The 16721-nt window shown below is 42.7% G+C and overlaps 1 protein-coding gene across 1 annotated transcript in view; it reads right to left on the bottom strand.

The window, feature by feature from the left end:
* The window catches only part of NMUR1 (neuromedin U receptor 1), a 76185-nt gene that overhangs the window by 41738 nt on the left and 17726 nt on the right, over positions 1–16721 (bottom strand). Inside the window, exon 2 of the mRNA XM_088467448.1 lies at positions 2820–2925. The gene's annotated coding sequence lies outside the window, so the exon portion shown is untranslated. The remainder of the gene's footprint in view (positions 1–2819; positions 2926–16721) is intronic.

Below are 16721 nucleotides of genomic sequence, written 5' to 3'. Positions count from 1 at the left end.
GCACCCGCGCATCCTTCTTGTGACGCCACTGCATGGGTGGATGGTCCAGTCCCAAATCAAAATATTTGGACTGCATTTATGCAACGATTGGCCATGTACGCAGTCTGCACCACTTAGCATGCTGCTGTGCATTGCTACCATCTCCTGCACTTACCACCATTACCACCATACTTTCTCCTCCGTGCCGCTTCCTCCATAGTCTCATGCAACCAGCAGAAGTTCAAAGTACCAGGGTCCTTCTCTTCCCCAGCTACACCTGACTCCATTCCTCCCCTCCCCCATGATTGTCTCACCCTTTGTGTGTCTCTGCCAACCTACTGTGTGTTTGTCTGTCACTCTCTTTTATTTAGTTTGTCCATCTCTACTTTTGCCTCTGTCTGCTGAAATGTCTCTGTGTCCCCATATATGTCTTTCTGTCCCCACATTTTTGTGTATATCTCCCATTGTCTCCCCATCCCATCTGCTCCTCCTGCTTATTCTGTCATCTGCTTCCCACAATCCACTGTTCACTCACAACTCACTCACCCACCCTCCTTCTACTTTCTACTCTCTTTACACCATCCTATCCTCCTAGCTGTGAAATAGAGAACCAATGCGCGTGGCTGGCAATCAGCAGCGACATGAACAAATAGAAGCATATAACTGACTCCAAGAAAGGCACATAAGCAAATTTTATGATTTGAATCATTTTTCCCAATAGGAAACTTCTGGCTTAGGAGTGCCATGAAAGAATTGCTGGGCTGGGAGCCTCTGATAGGAGCCTCTGATCTACTGATGTGTCCTCATACATCTTTGCTGCAGTCGCCCCAAACAGACCTTCTTGGTGCTCCAGGTCCTGTGCGACTCTGCTAGCGCCGGATGTCTTTTCCACATCTTTGTGACAATTCAATGTGTCTAGGATGCACCAGGAGACTGCGCTTATTAATTTGTTATGCAACACTTGTATCTGTGTGTGACTGAGTCTGAATCTGTATACAAAGTGCTACAATGTAGTGGCCGCAGCTTTTTCCATGACAAGTTCCGTTGTGCTTCGTATACAGACTCATGTGCACACAGATATACAAGTGTTGTTTATCAAATAAATCACCACAGTCTACTGGTGCATCTTACTTGCACCACATTGAGACTAAGATGCATTTTCTGTGCTAGCATAGGTACACGTCCTGGCGGCTCACATGCGCGTACTACATGGCGTATTGAGGCTAGATCAGTGGATCCCAAACTGTGCGCCACGGCACCCTGGGGTGCCTCAGGTTGGTGGTCCAGCACCAAATCAAATTACTTATGGTCAATGTAATGTAACTATGTGGACAAACAGAAGCACAAACCTGCTCATCACCACATAAATGACCCTAAGGATGACAGGTTAGCACAATTTACTTCACTTTACTACAATACTACATATTTTCTGCATTTCTCAATAACAAACTTTTGGCTTAGGGGTGCCGTGAAAACAACGCTGATACTCTAGGACGCCGCGATTCAAAAAAGTTTGGGAACCACTGGGCTAGATGTATGAGGATACATCTGTAGCAGGCAGTGTTTGTCAAGACTTTTTTCATTCATTAGCAAAGAGATATCTTATCATCACTATATGAAGAAGTGTTGAGGTGTTACAAAGTGTATATCATCAGTGCAAAATCAGTTTAGTCCCAGTGTTATCCAAGTTTTCCACCATGGGTTTACAGTGCAAGATGATGGCATTGTGCGAAGTTTGTACAGGTTGAAGTGAGAGGTAGTGAGGGTATTCCTTGTAACGTACGGTTTCCTTTTACAGAGCGTGGTCTATATTATTCTATTGGAGATCACTATTTTTACCATCCTTCTTACTTATAACCTTTTGTTCAAATTTACTTCTTACTTTTGTACTATATGTTTTCCCCAAAAACTTCAATCCACCCAAGTAGCAAAAGGTGCCAGTTTGAAGAAACTAACACCAAACCCACTTGGTACCTCACTGTGCTGCTGTAGTAATTAGGTGACTCTTGGGCATGCACATATCTAATTCACACTCAGAGCAGGGTGTCAACTGTAGTCAACTGATTATTTATGGCAGCAAACCAGGTTGGCAATGCAGTGTGTGGATGGCCAAGTGGGCGGTGCAGGGGGCATGAGGCACACTTGCATCTTCTTGGCCCTGCCCCCATTATACAATTCAAGGGTAACTATCCGCGCATACTAGTGCAAATACAGGGTGCTCTTTGGTGCACATCCAATATGCTTCACAAATTAATTCTAGTGCCTTAAGTATTTCTATGTTTTTTTTCCCCTTTAGTTTATTTGTAGCTCAGTGAATGTAGAGAGTCCTTATTTCTCTCATTTTGTTCATGCTGATGGTGCTGTCCATTATAGCAATTGCTGACTTGCATATCCCTGTGGCTGTGAAATGAAATATAATATACTTTTTACATCTTACACTGGGGGGAATTGTCTGCATTTCATTCTAACAAACTGCTCATATGGGGATGGGCTATTGAACAGTCTGTGTGTTGATCAGGAGAAAAAAATATTTGGCATGATACTTTCGAAACGGATAGGTAAGTAGGGTAATAAATATCATGCACTAATGTGAATTAAATGCACAAATACATAAGGCAAGTTGAGGGCAATACAATATACCTTTAAGCAGGGTGACTTGGAAGAATTAAATATATACTCGAAAAGTTGGAGGAATTAAAGTATTAATTTAAGGCATGAAAATAAAAATATGGCCTTCTATGCCTAGGAATGTGGACAGCAATGATATGACATGAAAATGATAGATGACATTCTGCCATCCTATATATGACAGAGATTACATTCCCACTAACCCTACTCACTTCTGCTCAGGTCTTGTAGTACAGCTGATCCCTGGAGCCAGTTATCGGTGGATGTGGTGCAGAGTCCTGCAGTTGGCTGTAATCTTGGCGACTGATATGTAGAGCTCTGCAACAAAACAAAATGTAGTGTGATATACAATAAAACATAGGCGTGGATAGTATTAGTATGTCATTATTATACTGTATATAGGCTTGTACTATTGTCCGCTATGACTCCTTCCCTTGCACATTTTAATAATCATTTCAATCCTTGCAGTAAAGACACTGGAGCTCATTCAGACCTGCTCACAAGATAAGGCCGCTCGCTAGCAAAAAGGGGCCGGATATTTAAATTAAACGCTCGCACTGCGTGGCATAAGGACGCCCTCTATGTGTTAGTGAGCTACGGCACTGAGAGCTCGCAAGTGTATAAAGACGCCTCCTTTCCCCTCGCAACACATGTCATCTCCTGGAATTGTTTGATTAATCGGTAACATCGAGAGCCATCGGAGCTGCTTGCAGCCCTTGGGGTTGCCTTTCCCCACCGCAAGCACTGCAATCAGTGCTGGATGCAATACATGCAGGTGACGTGTACAATGACACTACTTTGCTAATTATGCACGCCTTTTAAACTGCATTTTGGCGGCCTGACACGCCTGCATCCGCAACACCACTCCCCCGTTCACAAGCACCTTCCCCTGTTACCACCCACAAACGGTACTCAAAGTAGCGGGCAGTCTGTGTACTACGAGTGCACAAATCCCCATCGCTAAGCTGGCTTGCGCACACGCACTACGAATTATATGCATGCGCACTGAGCAACATTCGCCCGGCAGCGAGCGATCGCACCTTAGCGACCGGGTCTGAATCAGGTCCACTGACCCAATGTACCGGGTCTTTTGATTTTTCTTCCCCTTGTTAATTTTTTTGTCCCCTTATCCATCTCCTCCCATCCCTATGATTTTTGGGATACTCATTTAGTTGTACGACAAATGCAATGTGATTTAGATTTTTTACATGTATTTCTCATTACACTTTCTATTTTATCTCGCTGCTTTTGTTTTGAGTTAGATGGTACAGGTTTTTCCTTTAAATGTTAAAGGTTTAAATTCTCCAAACAAACGTAGGTTGGCTCTGTCTACCTTCCACAAACAAAAAGCAGATGTAGTAGCCTTGCAGGAAACTCACTTCTCTTATTTAGGACTATCAGTCTTCCGAGACCAGAGGTACGCTTTAGGTTACTTTGCAAATGGTCCATTTAAACGCAATGGGGTTGCTATTCTTTTTTCAGAAATCAGTTTCGTCTGCTCTAAATTGCTAATTTGACGTTACCTTATTCTAACTGGTCTGCTTGAAGATAAGTGGGTTACTCTTGTTTCTATTATTGCCCCTAATTCTAACCACATCCCATTTCTCCATGAAGTGTGTTTAGCCATACAGAAGCTACGTAGGGGTTCTCTTATTGTTTTGGGAGACTTTAATTTAGTTCTAGATCCCAAAGTGGAAAAGTCTTCCTGTTCTCTGTCTAACAGCCTCATTTATCAACAAGTTTATCACTCAAAACTAGTGATAAATATCACTTTTTACGATAAATGGTGCTCCAGCCAATCAGCTCCCAACTGTCATTTTTCTAACAATTGGCAGTTGGGAGCTGATTGGCTGAGCACCATTTATCTTAAAAAGTGATATTTATCACTAGTTTTGAGTGATAAACTTGTTGATAAATGAGGCCCTAAGTCTCACCTTGGGCCCTCTCTTGTATTCCGTAACCTCTTAGCGGAATTTAATTTATATGACTTTTGGCGAGTACAGAATCCAATTGGGCAAGATTATATGTGTTGTTCTCCTGAACATGACTCTTATTCCCATATTGACCTACTTCTCTCTGATAAATGACACTACAACACTCTAGGTTACTATCTATATTACCAATCACATGGTCCGACCATGCACCGTTATTATGGTGTTAGGATATTTTTAAATCTTATACACCCCTACGGTTGTCCACTCATCTTTTACAGGATCCTATGACAAAGCAATCTATTGCATATACAGTAGTCTTTCGACATTTTTAGCTACTAATTCCCCCTGACACTTTTTATGTTTTGGTGTGCCCTTAAGGCAGTGATTCGAGGAGCTGCTATTCAAGTTATAAGAGACAAAATACACAATAACAAGCTGACTTAGAGAACAAGCTGACTTAGAGACCAAATTGTGAGAGGTTGAGGACCTAAATAAATGCCACCCTTCTAAAACTCTTTGTAAAGAATTGTCTTCTCTCAGAATCTAATTACAGAAGATTGTTATGACTCGTACTCAGGCAGCTCTTAATAGATTACGTTAGAAATTCAATTTGACGGACAACAGAGCTGGGAGATTGTTAACTCGTAAATTAAGAGTACAGCAGGCTAGGAATAGGTTAAAAAAAAATTTCTCCCCATCAGGTACTAAGGTCGCTAAACCTTCTGACATTGCCCATCAGTTTGCTAATTGTTAAGATCTCACACAATGAGATGAGACCACAGGACTGCTGACTAGGACAAAACAGGATGGTGATGTGGCAGTCCTTCCACAACTGGCTAACTGGAGTGAGGCTGCAGGTAATAGTACTAAAACAGGTGTAATGGACACCAGCAGCGACAGATGATGGGTCTCAGGAATGTCTAGGGACTATGGTGCAGCTAGGACACCAGATAAGGAGTGTCTGGACAATAATAACTAGCTGCTAAGCAGGAGAGACCGGGACAGTGGTATTGCAGGATTACACTGGACTAGACAAGACAGTACTGGCAAGATACAGACAAGGATTAGACAGGCAAGATACGGACAAGGACTGGACAAACAAGACACAGACAAAATACAATGATAAGGCAAGAACAGTGGAAGTGGTACAGACACAGTTCAAGGTGCGGCTAGCAGGTCCAGGTGCTGCTAATGAGCCGAGATGGTTGCAGACTATGATGTGGCCTAGTAGCCAGAGACGAGACTTGAACAAAGTGGCGTTGAAGGCCATGTGTGACTGTAACAACTGAGATGCGGCTACTGAGCCGCCAATGTACAGAGTTTGATGCAGCCTTGCGGGCCGAGATGCGGCTTAAACAACTGAGATGCGGCTACTGAGCCACCAAGGTACGGACAGAGTTCTATGCGGCCTTGATGCAGCTTAAACAGCCGGGATGCGGCTACTGAGCCATGATGATAGAGAGTACAGTGCAGCCTTGTGGGCCATGATGCAGCTTAGATAGCCGGGATGCGGCTACTGAGCCGTGATGGTACAGACAAAGTTTAATGTGGCCTTGCAGGCCGTGATGCGGCTTAGACAGACGGGGTGAGGATACTGAGCCGTGATGGTACAAACAGAGTTCGATGCAGCCTTACAGGCCGAGGTGCAGGAACCAGACGGCAGACAGGCGCACTCAGGTGTGGCAGGAACACAAGCTGGAGGCAGCGAGGTGGAGAATACTGCAGATGGACACATCTTGATGCAGCCTTACATGCGGAGGTGCATGAACCAGATGGCAGACAGGTACACTCAGACACAGCAGGAACACAGACTGGAGGCAGTGAGGTGGAGAATACTGCAGGTAGAATAGCTGTAACAAAACAGACAAGGCTTGACAGGCTGTGGAATGGAAATGCTGCAGGGCTGAATACTGACAGGTTCAGGAAACAAAACTGTAGAATTAGGAAGACCAGCTAGGACTCAGACTTCTGAGGACAGACCAACTAACATAGCATGTCAGATAGTATAACCAGAATGGAGTGAAGGGCTGGCTGTAACTTAAGGAATACAGGGTCCAATCAAAGCCATTTCCCACAGAGAGCTATTCTTAATCAAAGGCTAGTGTGCACCTGAGCTGCACACAGACAGATGGTGATTAGTGAGCACCTGAGACAAACACACGGACAGACAGGAATGACAGACTATAAGCTAAACAAAGACAAACAGCTAGAGCTGTACACAGAACAGACAGGAATCCAGCTCCCTGCAACAGCCGGAACATGGATCAGGAAAAAATGCAGTGTCCCAGTGAGTATAGCTGGGACCTGCCACCAAGATGATCCGCTGGCGCGGATCCTAACATTAATACGCTCAACTCTATAATCTCTCTTTAGACTTCCATATCTCAGCCCTCACTCTCTTCTATTGAGTGTTTTCTGTCCATTATTGGCTTATCCTCATTGACTTCTGATCAGCTAGCTGATCTTAATGCTCCATGGACATCTTTAGAAGTAGATTCGGCTATTCAGTCTCTCCCACATGGCAAGGTTCCACATACTTACGGCTTTAATAATGACTTTTATGTGACTTTCAAAGACCACTTACAATTTTGCCGACCACGTACTAAGAGGTCACGAGCTCTGGGATTTTCCCTCCTGAGATGTTGTTAGCTCTAGTTGTAACTCTGCCTAAACCGGGGAAAGACCCGGCATATTGCGACCCATTGCACTTCTTAATAGGGACGTTAAGCTTTACACTAAATTAATTACTATTCGCCTCAACCCCCTTCTTCCCACTCTGGTTCATCCTGACCAGGTGGGGTTCATGTCCGGCAGACATGCCTCAGATAATATCTGTAGAGTATTTAATTTGATTGCTTTTCTACCAATGAAACTGTCCTTGTATTGCTTTCTCTTGATGCAGAGAAAGCATTCGATCAGCTGAATTGGTTATACATGCATACAGTGCTTTCTAGATTTGGTTTTTGTGAACAAATTTTATCATCTATTTTAGCTTTATACAGTACTCCTAATGCCAGGGTGTTTAGTCATGACTTTCTATCGGACCCGTTCCCTATTACCAATGGTACTCGGTAGAGTTGCCCCTGATCCCCTCTTATTTTTGATTTAGCAATTGAACCTTTGGCAGCCAAATTATGGCGGACTGGGCATTCCCTGGTGTTGTGATTGGTGACACATCTCAACTTTGTCTTTTTGCGGAGGATTTTCTTCTTTTTGCTACATTTTGTTCTGACCTCATTGTCTCATCTCCACTCTCTGTTGGACGAGTACAGTAAGGCCTCTTTCTATAAGTTAAACACTACTAAAGCTGACACATTACCCATTAACCTCTCGGAAACCGTCGTTTCTCTACTTCGCTCTCAATTTCCTTATAATTGGCGAACTACTTGTCTTCAATATCTAGGTATTCACATTCCTCCACCACTTTCTTCAGTTTTTGATGTTAATCTCTGATTGAACGCTTGATAGATTTTACGAAGTCATGTCTATCCTAGCAGTATTTAAAATGTAACTCTTTCCTAAGCTTATGTAACTTTTCTGTACAATACCTCTAACCTTTCCTAGTAAATATTTAGATAAATGCCGCTTTATTTTATTTAAATACATTTGGAAAACTCGCCCTTCGAAACTTGCATGATTGTGAATGATTCTCCCTACACATCGAGGTGGGTTAGCTCTTCCAGACTTAGTGAAATATCAAGAGGCATGCCTCCTAGCTCAACTTCGTGATTGGTTCTGTCAGTTTGTTACTAATTGCTAGGTGTCCCTTGAAAGTTCTTACTGTTTAGGATTCCCTTTGGCGGACATCCTAAACATATGTGGCCCTCCAACTTGCCATTGCTCTCTTCTACAAAAGCTTCTTTATATGATTGGGACAAATTAGTCTTTCAAGTATCTGAGATATCTCTCCCTGCTCCTGTTATTTCCATACAAGCTATTTCTTAAAATGTGTCTACTTTGCACTCTAGGGGTATTGGTACTTTAGGAGATCTGATGGATGGAGGTGTTTTGCTTTTGTTTCCTCATTTACAATCCGACACTGGTTCCAAAGTGTAGCACATTTGTCTGAGTCTTTCGGTTTACCCCCTTGTTATTTAATACCCTGTTTCATCTTGGGGGGCAGCAGGGGCAACATTTCTTTTTGGTATAAGTTTCTATTGGGGTGTGTCCATCTGTTAAGCTGCCTTCTAAGTCTAGCTGGGAGTCGGACTTGGGTCATTGTAATTCAGATGCTCAGTGGAATGTGATCTATGTAACGTTTTATCATATGTCTCGCTGTTTAAATCATACTGAAATGCATATTACATTAATAAATAGACTATACCTCACTCCTGATAAACTGCACACCATTTGGCCCTCTTGTTCCAAGTTTTGGAACTTGGAAATTGTGGAGAAATTGCTTCTACGTAATTTTTGGGATAAGTTTTTTTTATTAATGAATAAAGTGTTGGGTCTTACTGTACCTTGACCTCTTCTCCATCTCTACCGCTCCTTCACCTTTACCCTGATCTAGTGCAACCCCATAAGAGGTATGTGTTAGGTCACATTTTAAGAACAGCACGCGCAGCCCTAGCACAATGTTGGAAACAGCCCCTCCCTTTGTTTAAAGTATTTTACAAAGTTCATTTTCATTTCACTATGGAAACAGCTTCTGTTCCATATTCCACCTCTGCTACCTCCCCAATTATGAAGTGGATGGCTTGACATGAGTATGTTACTGACGGTGAGGGCGCTTAATATCTATATAAGCCATGTCTGTCAGACCCATTACCATTAAATTTAATGAGGTTGATTCTGCTTGAATTTTCATTTTCGTATTATTACGTGATTCTTCTAGTTTGTTTACAATATTTTGTTGTTAAGTATTCTGTATTATTTTTCTGTATTGTATAGTGCGTATTTGATTTCCTGTATCCCTTCCCTGCATTCCTTTCCCTACCCTCTTTTTTTCTGTACCCCTCTCCCTGGAAAATTTCAATAAATATTATTGATGATAATAAATAATAATAATAATAATAATAATAATAATAATAATAATAATAATTTCAATAATGTGTGACATTTCACATTAGAGAGGGATGGACATACGTACTGCTGGGATGATAGTGCATCTATGTAAACTGTAAGCTGCATGTTTGCTGCTATTTAAATCCAGCTTTTCATTTCTTTTGTGTCTGAGCACAGTCTTTTGCTGATTGGTGGCAATATTATGTTCCTGTTACTGACTCTGCCCACTACCAATTATATCCTGTTTTTTATCATTTTTATTTCATTACCCATTATTGCCTGCCCTGAACTAGTGAGGTATGTTTTTTTGTACTGTTAATTGGTCTTTATGAAATAGGGGTTGTTAAGGGCAAAAAACAACCTGGATATCATTCAGTTTTTCTGTAGATAATAATGTACCATCCAAGGCCGGCTTAATGCTGAGTACACACTAGACGATGTGTGTACCCAGCAATGGCAGAAACGACGGCACAAAATATCACACACTGCACGATATGGTGTACGACTGCCCAATATATCGTTCCCCCTTAGCATCCATAGCCATGGTGTCAGCCGCTGGATCTTCCAATCTGCCATGCGTGCACCGCAGATTAGAAGATGCGACTAACGACCCACGTAAACGTGTGATACACACTGAGCGATGAGGCCGATATATTGTTCCGATATGCCTCAGTATGATATATAGCTTAGTGCATGGGTCTTCAACCTTGGCCCTCCAGCTGTTGTGGAACTACACATCCCAGCATGCCATGCCACCGTTTTGATATAACAGCATGCTAAAACTGTGGCAGGGCATCCTGGGATCTGTAGTTCAATAGCAGCTGGAGGGCCAAGGTTGAAGACCCCTGGCTTAGTGTGTACCCAGCTTAAGGCCCTGGGACTGAAATACTTATGGCCGTCTGTGTGGCCAGCTGGTGGCTGGTCAACATCATGCTGTCATGATGATGGGCCTATTTTTATGTGGAGGCCTGGAGCTGCAGCTCCATCTGCCCCATTGTTAATCTGGCCTTGGTATCCTGTCAATTGTTATACTAATATAAGTCAGTGATGAACGAATTTTGATTTGATGCTCTTTGTAGCACCAAACACCTTTATATTGACCAAACATATCCAAACAGTTGACTAACCTGCAGTTAAGTGACCTAATGCTATCTTCCATGTACTACTGGTTCGCAAAAGCACCTGATTATAAATTACAACTTACTCTTCACCTACCCAACTGCCTGTATTCTCTTATTTTAGACAAAGACAACGTTGTTATGTAAATGATGCTGTCCTCATTGGTCACGATACTTGGTAACTGTTAATACTGAATGATATATCTGTGTCACAAACTCTCATATTTGTCCCTAGGGCTTAACCAATAGCAGCCAAGCTATTTTAAACTTTGAAAAGGTTAAGGCTAAGACTTGCTCTTCCAATTCATATCAACTTCAGAAATATTGGTTTTCCCTATGCCTTATAGTGCCATAGGGTTAATTCCATAAATACTGATTTCGCCTGACCTTTGTGTTCCCTTGGGGTCAGCAGTGGCTCTCCCGCACAATACATTGTTAGTACTATTCTAGTCTGACTTTCCCTGCAAAGTAAAACGAGGTTACCCAACTTGATCGGTAAAAACATAATTTGAAAGCGATTAAAAAAAACACCAACAATTCCAGGTCAACATTTTGTTTAAGAATTCTACCTACAGTATTAGTTTAATAGATCCAATGTGAAATGGTTCATTAGTAGCTCAACAAATACTAAACTACTTTGCTCATTTCTTAGCAAATTTTGCTTTTAAGACATGCAGTGAAATGATTACCTGTATCGGTCTGATGACACTTTGCTACAAGGGTACATACTGTTCTCTGAACTTGATTTGGGGTTTTTATCAGAAAGATAATGCAGAAATGATTCTATAGACATTTATTTTTTTTATTACTATGGAAAACAAGACATTGATTTATATCTAATGCTATCGCTACAAAAACCAAAACAATATTTCTATTCTGCTGACCCACAATCCAATTTCTGGTCCATGACCATAGAAGATTTCATCTCAGCCCCTCGGTATTCAATCCAATTATTTTTATTTTTGATCCCACCATTTATGGGACATTTATTAGAATTTACTAATAAAGAACTGATATGAACTTTGGAAAGTAATTTACAGTTCTATGCATCATGTGCATATTGTGCATTTCCGCACAATACGCCAAACACAGTCTGGAAATATTCTTTATAAAGATATACATAGGCTGCATATCCAATAATATGAATAACTCTCAGATCTGTGACAATGATTCCTCTTTGTATCTTTGTCACTTACCCTTTAAGTCACCTTCTCGCATGTGATGATTTGCAGCAAATGAGAATTACGGTGGAAAAATATAATATACATTTATGGAATGGAACCACGTAAATCCCTATTGTTCTTTGAAATAAGCATTGTAACAGCATAATCATCACTTGAGCATCAGTCTGTTGTTATACATTTACAACCTGTTTGCACAGGACTATTTTCCCTTACTGTGGCCATTGTTGGACTTTGAAGTTGTCATGGAAGCACAAACAGCATTTTTTTAAAGTATAAGGATCGTAGATCCATAGCTCCCCATTCCAATATGTGACCATTCACATATGCAAAATACCTTTGGTACTATACCCCAATGCCTGTTGCACACTGTGTGAGGGTTTTAGAAAGCAATGTCCCCAGGTCTGGGGTTTAGTCTACCATTAATTTATCACAATCATTTTGTTGCTGCACCATTTAACTAATCTTTACGCAGCAACTGTCTAGTATTATTTGTGCATATAAGGTGATAATTATCAGATTAGAAACTCTTGCTTTTTCAACCCTAAAGATAATGTTTTAACTTACATTTGGGTAAATAGAAAAGTGATAAAAATGTCTCTGTTTAGGTTTACACATCTCATTTTCCCTCTCTCTATAATGTCCACAGTCTACTCTCTTCTACTTAATGTACACTGTTATCACCCTATTTCCTGTCCTGACATATAAGCTGGAATCACTCCTGACTACAATGTACACAACAATTTCTCCGATCACTTGTATAATGTAGTTTTCCTCATTTCTGTAATGCAGAAAGTTCGATGACTAGTTTCAGTAATGCAAATATATACAGTCAGGTTCATAAATATTGGGACATTGACAGAATTTTCATATTGTGGCCTCTATTCACCACCACAATGGCTTTGAAATGAAACAAACAAGATGTGCTTTAACTGCAGACTTTCAGATTTAATTTGAGGGTAATTACATCCAAATCAGGTGAATGGTGCAGGAATTACAATGGTTTCTATATGTGCCTCCCACTTTTTAAGGGGCCAAAAGTAATGGGACAAACTAAACAATCCTAAATCTAACTTTCACTTTTTAATACTTTGTTGCAAATCCTTTGCAGGCAATTAAAGTCTGGAATGCATAGACATCACCAGACGCTGGGTTTCATCCCTGGTGATGCTCTGCCAGGCCTCTACTGCAAATGTCTTCAGTTCCTGCTTGTTCTTGGGGCATTTTCCCTTCAGTTTTGCCTTCATCAAGTGAAATGCATGCTCAATCGGATTCAGGTCAGGGGATTGACTTGGCCATTGCATAACATTCCCCTTTTTAGAAATAAAAACCTCTTTGGTTGCTTTTGCAGTATGCTTCGGGTCATTGTCCATCTGCACAGTGAAGCGCCGTCCAATGAGTTCTGAAGCATTTGACTGAATATGAGCGTATAATATTGCCCTAAACACTTCAGAATTCATTCTACTGATTTTGTCAGCAGTCACATCATCAATAAATACAAGGGAACCAGTTCCATTGGCAGCCATACATGCCCACGCCATGATACTACCACCACCATGCTTCACTGATGAGGTGGTATGTTTTGGATCATGAGCAGTTCCTTTCCTTCTCCATACTCTTCTCTTCCCATTGTTGTTTGGCAAACTCTAATCTGGTCGTCCTGTTTTTGTGGCTCACCAATGGTTTACATCTTGTGGTGAACCCTCTATATTTACTCTTGTGAAGTCTTCTCTTGATTATTGACTTTGACACATATACACCTTCCTCCTGGAGAGTGTTTTTGATTTGGCCAACTGTTGTGAAGGGGTTTTTCTTCACCAGGGAAATAATTCTTCTGTCATCCACAGAGTTGTTTTCCGTGGTCTTCCGGGTCTTTTGGTGTTGCTGAGCTCTCCGGTGCGTTCTTTCTGTTTAAGAATGTTCCAAACAGTTGATTTGGCCACACCTAATGTTTTTGCTATCTCTCTGATGGGTTTGTTTTGATTTTTCAGCCTAATGATGGCTTGCTTCACTGATAGTGACAGCTCTTTGGATCTCATATTGAGAGTCGACAGCAACTGATTCCAAATGCAAATGTCACACCTAGAATCAACTCCAGACCTTTTACCTGCTTAATTGATAATGAAATAACGAGGAAATAGCCCACACCTGTCCATGAAATAGCTTTTGAGTTGATAGTCCCATTACTATTGGCCCCTTAAAAAGTGGGAGGCACATATAGAAACTGTTGTAATTCCTACTAGGGATGTGCAGGCTCGGATAGGTTCGAGTTTGCACGTGGAGTTCGGATTTTTCCCTCCAAAAAAAAGGAACTCAGAAAGAGGCAAAACGTCATCTTGCACGGACGAACATCATCATTCCTGGACTTTTGTCCAGGAACGATGATGTTCGTCCATGCAAGATGACGTTTTGCCTCTTTCTGAGTTCCGTTTTTTTGGAGGGAAAAATCCGAACTCCACGTGCAAACTCGAACCTATCCAAGCCTGCACATCCCTAATTCCTTCACCGTTCACCTGATTTGGATGTAATTACCGTCAAATTAAATCTGAAAGTCTGCAGTTAAAGCACATCTTGTTTGTTTCATTTCAAAGCCATTGTGGTGGTGAATAGAGGCCAAAATATGAAAATTCTGTCAATATCCCAATATTTATGCACCTGACTGTATTTGTTTTCATCTGTTACACTGCTATTCCCAAACCCATTGGACCTTATTCGGAGTGAGACATTAACGCGAGTTGCGTTGCGAATGTGACCAACTCTGAATAGGATGCAGAAATGCATCTTTTTTTGTGTATACCGTTTGCGACTCTGATGCTTCCAACATTGAATAAGGCCCTTTTTCGCATAACTCCCTGATTTCCTATTAGGAAAATTGGGTAATTTAAATAACACCCAATCTATCCAAAGCACTGCTATATGTACATGTGTCATCATGAGTTTTTTTCCAACCCAGCATCCAATCGGATCCCTCCCAGTGTCCCCTGTGCTGCACGCGTCATAAGTTGTATGCGCAGAAGAACTCCAGAGGGACTTCTGGGGTTCATACAAGTCCTATCATTGCAAAGGGCAGCTCTTTTCGTAAGAGCTGTCCTTTGTGGTTTTAATCGCAATTCTAAGTACATAATGGAGTTATAAATGTCGGTATGTACCCCAGCAGCGGAATCCCAACGGTGAGTATTAGGGTAATGTTTAGGATTAGGCACTAGGGGGAGGGTTAGGCTGCGGTAGGGGACGTTGGGGTTAGGCTGCGGTAAGGGATGGTTAGGGTTAGGCTACGGTAGGGGATGGTTAGGGTTAGGCTACCGAAGGGGACAGTTAGGGTTAGGCTGCGGGAGGGGTGGGTTAGAATTCAAGTTAGAACACTGATAAAAATTTGTAGGATTTTAGCCAACGGGATTCCACTGCCGGTATTGTCACCGCTGGGATATCGTATCAAACTCCTGTAGCGCAACAACATTCCCGCTATTGCATTCTTAACTTTTAGAAAGTGGTATAACAATTTCTCATGTGCTGGCGCACACTGCCGTTACACTAGATTGTACTGGTAAACGTGCAATGTAACTAGAGCACATGGAAAACTGCACAATAATCACTAAGACAAAGACACCATGATAGATATAATTTACCAATGTGATAAAAATTTGATATAAGATTTGAATGGTGTCTGTTTCAGATACAGTGGAAGAATACTGTAGGCTGTGAAGATGGTAGGTTACTCAGAGGTTTAGTCAAACACAGCCAGGGGCAGGCTGGCAACTTTTAGCCTGGGGGGCAAATGCATGCAGGCGGCCCTGGCAGAGGAGTAGCGTGTAGCCAGGGTGCCCGAAGAACGTGCATGCTACGGCGCCGCCCCCCCTCAAGTGTTTCAGGGAGGAGGCGGGTCCATATGGGATTAATGTAAGGTAAAAATAAAGATTAGGGGCAGCCCCCTGTCGTAGTGCCCATATGCAGTGCCCCCGTGTGCCACAGGAGATAACACCCTTATGCAGGCCTCCAGTAGTTCCCCCAGTAGTGATCCCCCCCTATGCAGTGCCCCTTGTGCCCCCAGTAGTGGTCCCCCCTGTTCAGTGCCCCTTGTGCCCCCAGTAGTAAGCCCCTTATATAGTGCCCCCAATAGTGGTACCCCCTATGCAGTGCCCCCAGTAGCAGTCCACCCCCCCATGCAGTGCCCCCAGTAGTGGTAACCCTTATGCAATGTCCCTTAAATAGTGGCCCCAGTTGTAGTCTCCCCCCTATGCAGTACCCCCAGTATTGCCCTTTAAATAGAGCCCCCAGCAGTGGTCCCTCGCAGTGCCCCCAGTGGTAGTCCCCTCCCCCTATGTAGTGCCCCTAGTAGTAGTTCCCTCCCCCCTATGCAGTGCCCCTAGTAGTAGTCCCCTCCCCTTGTAGTGCCCCCAGTAGTAGTAGTAGTCCCCCCTTGTAGTTCCCCCAGTAGTAGTAGTCCCCCCCTTGTAGTGCCCCCAGTAGTAATCCACCCTCCTGGTAGTGCCCCCAGTAGTAATCCCCCCCTGGTAGTGCCCCCATAGTAATCCCCCCCCCTTAGTAGTGCCCCCAGTAGAGAGAGACTTAATTTAGAAAAAAAAAAACACTTACCTGAAACTCCCGCTCCTGGTCCCGACGCTTCCACCGGCTCCTCTGGCCGCTTTGCATTATGGGAGAGACGTCGTCATGACGACGGCTCTCCCATTACCCACTGCGGGAGCCGGAAGATGGCTTCCGCAGTGGGAGCAGCGGCAGCCGATGAGAGCCTGACAGACTCTCAGCGGCTGCTGATTACAGCAAACACACAGCTGCCGGCTCCGGCGGCTGTGTGTTTGTGCTGTGTAGCGCTGACCGGACATGCGGTGCAGTCTGTGTCACAGTGACACAGACTG

This window comes from Taudactylus pleione, unplaced genomic scaffold, assembly GCF_031769625.1.
Source record: "Taudactylus pleione unplaced genomic scaffold, aTauple2 ptg000010l, whole genome shotgun sequence".
NCBI classification, from domain to species: Eukaryota; Metazoa; Chordata; class Amphibia; order Anura; family Myobatrachidae; genus Taudactylus; species Taudactylus pleione.
The sequence above is the reverse complement of the archived record's forward strand: the minus strand, read 5'-3'. Positions and strand labels throughout refer to the sequence as shown.